We start from the raw sequence: 6,000 nt of genomic DNA on the forward strand, positions 1-6,000 counted from the left end.
GCTGCAGGAGGGTGAGGATTATGCACTAGGGTGAGGATTAGGGATAGGCTGCAGGAGGGGAGGGTTAGGGTTATGCAGTATGGTGAGGATTAGGGATAGGCTGCAGGAGAGGAGGGTTAGAGTTGTGTACTAGGGTGAGGATTAGGGGTAGGCTGCAGGAGAGGAGGGTTAGAGTTGTGCACTAGGGTGAGGATTAGGGATAGGCTGCAGGAGAGGAGGGTTAGAGTTGTGCACTGGGGTGAGGATTAGGGGTAGGCTGCAGGAGAGGAGGGTTAGGGTTATGCACTAGGGTGAGGATTAGGGATAGGATGCAGGAGAGGAGGGTTAGAGTTATAGGATTAGGGATAAACTGCAGGAGAAGAGGGTTAGAGTTATGCACCAGGGTGAGGATTAGGGATAGGCTGCAGGAGAGGAGGGTTAGAGTTATGCACTAGGGTGAGGATTAGGGATAGGCTGCAGGAAAGGAGGGTTAGAGTTATAGGATTAGGGATAGGCTGCAGGAAAGGAGGGTTAGAGTTGTGCACTAAGGTGAGGATTAAGGGTAGGCTGCAGGAGAGGAGGGTTAGAGTTGTGCACTAGGGTGAGGATTAGAGATAGGCTGCAGGAGGGGAGGGTTAGGGTAATGAAGTAGGGTGAGGATTAGAGATAGGCTGCAGGAGGGGAGAGTGAGGGTTATGCAGTAGGGTGAGGATTAGGGATAGGCTGCAGGAGGGGAGGGTTCGGGATAGGCTGCAGGAGTGGAGGGTTAGAGTTGTGCACTAGGGTGAGGATTAGGGGTAGGCTGCAGGAGAGGAGGGTTAGAGTTGTGCACTAGGGTGAGGATTAGGGATAGGCTGCAGGAGGGGAGGGTTAGGGTTATGCAGTAGGGTGAGGATTAGGGATAGGCTGCAGGAGAGGAGGGTTAGAGTTGTGCAATAAGGTGAGGATTAGGGATAGGCTGCAGGAGAGGAGGGTTAGAGTTGTGCACTAAAGTGAGGATTAGGGATAGGTTGCAGGAGGGGAGGGTTAGGGTTATGCACTAGGGTGAGGATTAGGGATAGGCTGCAGGAGGGGAGGGTTAGGGTTATGCAGTAGGGTGAGGATTAGGGATAGGCTGCAGGAGAGGAGGGTTAGAGTAATGCACGAAGGTGAGGATTAGGGATAGGCTGCAGGAGAGGAGGGTTAGAGTTGTGCACTAGGGTGAGGATTAGGGATAGGCTGCAGGAGAGGAGGGTTAGAGTTGTGCACTAGGGTGAGGATTAGGGATAGGCTGCAGGAGGGTAGGGTTAGGGTTATGCACTAGGGTGAGGATTAGGGATAGGCTGCAGGAGAGGAGGGTTAGGGTTATGCAGTATGGTGAGGATTAGGGATAGGCTGCAGGAGAGGAGGGTTAGAGTTGTGCACTAGGGTGAGGATTAGGGGTAGGCTGCTGGAGAGGAGGGTTAGAGTTGTGCACTAGGGTGAGGATTAGGGATAGGCTGCAGGAGAGGAGGGTTAGAGTTGTGCAATAAGGTGAGGATTAGGGATAGGCTGCAGGAGAGGAGGGTTAGAGTTGTGCAATAAGGTGAGGATTAGGGATAGGCTACAGGAGAGGAGGGTTAGAGTTGTGCACTAAGGTGAGGATTAGGGATAGGTTGCAGGAGGGGAGGGTTAGGGTTATGCACTAGGGTGAGGATTAGGGATAGGCTGCAGGAGGGGAGGGTTAGGGTTATGCAGTAGGGTGAGGATTAGGGATAGGCTGCAGGAGAGGAGGGTTAGAGTAATGCACTAAGGTGAGGATTAGGGATAGGCTGCAGGAGAGGAGGGTTAGAGTTGTGCACTAGGGTGAGGATTAGGGATAGGCTGCAGGAGAGGAGGGTTAGAGTTGTGCACTAGGGTGAGGATTAGGGATAGGCTGCAGGAGGGGAGGGTTAGGGTTATGCACTAGGGTGAGGATTAGGAATAGGCTGCAGGAGAGGAGGGTTAGAGTAATGCACTAGGGTGAGGATTAGGGATAGGCTGCAGGAGAGGAGGGTTAGAGTTATGCACTAGGGTGAGGATTAGGGATAGGCTGCAGGAGAGGAGGGTTAGAGTTATGCACTAGGGTGAGGATTAGGGATAGGCTGCAGGAGAGGAGGGTTAGAGTTATAGGATTAGGGATAAATTGCAGGAGAGGAGGGTTAGAGTTATGCACTAGGGTGAGGATTAGGGATAGGCTGCAGGAGAGGAGGGTTAGAGTTATAGGATTAGGGATAGGCTGCAGGAGAGGAGGGTTAGAGTTATGCACCAGGGTGAGGATTAGGGATAGGCTGCAGGAGAGGAGGGTTAGAGTTATAGGATTAGGGATAGGCTGCAGGAGAGGAGGGTTAGAGTTGTGCACTAGGGTGAGGATTAGGGGTAGGCTGCAGGAGAGGAGGGTTAGAGTTGTGCCCTAGGGTGAGGATTAGATATAGGCTGCAGGAGGGGAGGGTTAGGGTTATGCAGTAGGGTGAGGATTAGAGATAGGCTGCAGGAGGGGAGGGTTAGGGTTATGCAGTAGGGTGAGGATTAGGGATAGGCTGCAGGAGGGGAGGGTTAGGGATTGGCTGCAGGAGAGGAGGGTTAGGGATAGGCTGCAGGAGTGGAGGGTTAGAGTTGTGCACTAAGGTGAGGATTAGGGATAGGCTGCAGGAGGGGAGGATTAGGGTTATGCAGTAGGGTGAGGATTAGGGATAGGCTGCAGGAGGGGAGGGTTAGGGATAGGCTGCAGGAGAGGAGGGTTAGAGTTGTGCACTAGGGTGAGGATTAGAGATAGGCTGCAGGAGGGGAGGGTTAGGGTTATGCAGTAGGGTGAGGATTAGGGATAGGCTGCAGGAGAGGAGGATTAGGGTTATGCAGTAGAGTGAGGATTAGTGATAGGCTGCAGGAGAGGAGGGTTAGAGTTGTGCACTAGGGTGAGGATTAGGGATAGGCTGCAGGAGAGGAGGGTTAGAGTTGTGCACTAGGGTGAGGATTAGGGATAGGCTGCAGGAGAGGAGGGTTAGAGTTGTGCACTAGGGTGAGGATTAGGGATAGGCTACAGGAGAGGAGGGTTAGAGTTGTGCACTGGGGTGAGGATTAGGGGTAGGCTGCAGGAGAGGAGGGTTAGGGTTATGCACTAGGGTGAGGATTAGGGATAGGCTGCAGGAGAGGAGGGTTAGAGTTATAGGATTAGGCATAAACTGCAGGAGAAGAGGGTTAGAGTTATGCACCAGGGTGAGGATTAGGGATAGGCTGCAGGAGAGGAGGGTTAGAGTTATGCACTAGGGTGAGGATTAGGGATAGGCTGCAGGAGAGGAGGGTTAGAGTTATAGGATTAGGGATAGGCTGCAGGAGAGGAGGGTTAGAGTTGTGCACTAAGGTGAGGATTAGGGGTAGGCTGCAGGAGAGGAGGGTTAGAGTTGTGCACTAGAGTGAGGATTAGAGATAGGCTGCAGGAGGGGAGGGTTAGGGTTATGAAGTAGGGTGAGGATTAGAGATAGGCTGCAGGAGGGGAGGGTGAGGGTTATGCAGTAGGGTGAGGATTAGGGATAGGCTGCAGGAGGGGAGGGTTAGAGTTGTGCACTAAGGTGAGGATTAGGGATAGGCTGCAGGAGGGGAGGGTTAGGGTTATGCAGTAGGGTGAGGATTAGGGATAGGCTGCAGGAGGGAAGGGTTAGGGTTATGTATTAGGGTGAGGATTAGGGTAGGCTGCAGGAGAGGAGGGTTAGAGTTGTGCACTAAGGTGAGGATTAGGGATAGGCTGCAGGAGAGGAGGGATAGAGTTGTGCACTAGGGTGAGGATTAGGGATAGGCTGCAGGAGAGGAGGGTTAGAGTTGTGCAGTAGGGTGAGGATTAGGGATAGGCTGCAGGAGGGTTAGGATTATGCACTAGGGTGAGGATTAGGGATAGGCTGCAGGAGGGTAGGGTTAGGGTTATGCACTAGGGTGAGGATTAGGGGTAGGCTGCAGGAGGGGAGGGTTAGGGTTATGCAGTATGGTAAGGATTAGGGATAGGCTGCAGGAGAGGAGGGTTAGAGTTGTGCACTAGGGTGAGGATTAGGGGTAGGCTGCAGGAGAGGAGGGTTAGAGTTGTGCACTAGGGTGAGGATTAGGGATAGGCTGCAGGAGAGGAGGGTTAGAGTTGTGCAATAAAGTGAGGATTAGGGATAGGCTGCAGGAGAGGAGGGTTAGAGTTGTGCACTAAGGTGAGGATTAGGGATAGGTTGCAGGAGGGGAGGGTTAGGGTTATGCACTAGGGTGAGGATTAGGGATAGGCTGCAGGAGGGGAGGGTTAGTGTTATACAGTAGGGTGAGGATTAGGGATAGGCTGCAGGAGAGGAGGGTTAGAGTAATGCACTAAAGTGAGGATTAGGGATAGGCTGCAGGAGAGGAGGGTTAGAGTTGTGCACTAGGGTGAGGATTAGGGATAGGCTGCAGGAGGGTGAGGATTATGCACTAGGGTGAGGATTAGGGATAGGCTGCAGGAGAGGAGGGTTAGAGTTGTGCACTAGGGTGAGGATTAGGGGTAGGCTGCAGGAGAGGAGGGTTAGAGTTGTGCACTAGGGTGAGGATTAGGGATAGGCTGCGAGAGAGGAGGGTTAGAGTTGTGCACTGGGGTGAGGATTAGGGGTAGGCTGCAGGAGAGGAGGGTTAGGGATAGGCTGCAGGAGAGGAGGGTTAGAGTTATAGGATTAGGGATAGGCTGCAGGAGAGGAGGGTTAGAGTTGTGCACTAAAGTGAGGATTAGGGGTAGGCTGCAGGAGAGGAGGGTTAGAGTTATGCACTAGGGTGAGGATTAGGGATAGGCTGCAGGAAAGGAGGGTTAGAGTTATAGGATTAGGGATAGGCTGCAGGAGAGGAGGGTTAGAGTTATGCACCAGGGTGAGGATTAGGGATAGGCTGCAGGAGAGGAGGGTTAGAGTTATAGGATTAGGGATAGGCTGCAGGAGAGGAGGGTTAGAGTTGTGCACTAAAGTGAGGATTAGGGGTAGGCTGCAGGAGAGGAGGGTTAGAGTTGTGCACTAGGGTGAGGATTAGAGATAGGCTGCAGGAGGGGAGGGTTAGGGTTATAAAGTAGGGTGAGGATTAGAGATAGGCTGCAGGAGGGGAGGGTGAGGGTTATGCAGTAGGGTGAGGATTAGGGATAGGCTGCAGGAGGGGAGGGTTAGGGATAGGCTGCAGCAGTGGAGGGTTAGAGTTGGGCACTAAGGTGAGGATTAGGGATAGGCTGCAGGAGGGGAGGGTTAGGGTTATGCAGTAGGGTGAGGATTAGGGATAGGCTGCAGGAGGGAAGGGTTAGGGTTATGTATTAGGGTGAGGATTAGGGTAGGCTGCAGGAGAGGAGGGTTAGAGTTGTGCACTAAGGTGAGGATTAGGGATAGGCTGCAGGAGAGGAGGGATAGAGTTGTGCACTAGGGTGAGGATTAGGGATAGGCTGCAGGAGAGGAGGGTTAGGGTTATGCACTAGGGTGAGGATTAGGGATAGGCTGCAGGAGAGGAGGGTTAGAGTTGTGCACTAGGGTGAGGATTAGGGATAGGCTGCAGGAGGGGAGGGTTAGGGTTATGCACTAGGGTGAGGATTAGGGATAGGCTGCAGGAGGGGAGGGTTAGGGTTATGCAGTATGGTGAGGATTTTGGATAGGCTGCAGGAGAGGAGGGTTAGAGTTGTGCACTAGGGTGAGGATTAGGGGTAGGCTGCAGGAGAGGAGGGTTAGGGTTATGCACTAGGGTGAGGATTAGGGATAGGCTGCAGGAGAGGAGGGTTAGAGTTATAGGATTAGGGATAGGCTGCAGGAGAGGAGGATTAGAGTTATGCACCAGGGTGAGGATTAGGGATAGACTGCAGGAGAGGAGGGTTAGAGTTATAGGATTAGGGATAGGCTGCAGGAGAGGAGGGTTAGAGTTGTGCACTAGGGTGAGGATTAGGGGTAGGCTGCAGGAGAGGAGGGTTAGAGTTGTGCACTAGGGTGAGGATTAGAGATAGACTGCAGGAGGGGAGGGTGAGGGTTATGCAGTAGGGTGAGGATTAGGGATAGGCTGCAG

The sequence above is a fragment of the Pseudophryne corroboree genome, chromosome 8, assembly GCF_028390025.1.
Source record: "Pseudophryne corroboree isolate aPseCor3 chromosome 8, aPseCor3.hap2, whole genome shotgun sequence".
NCBI classification, from domain to species: Eukaryota; Metazoa; Chordata; class Amphibia; order Anura; family Myobatrachidae; genus Pseudophryne; species Pseudophryne corroboree.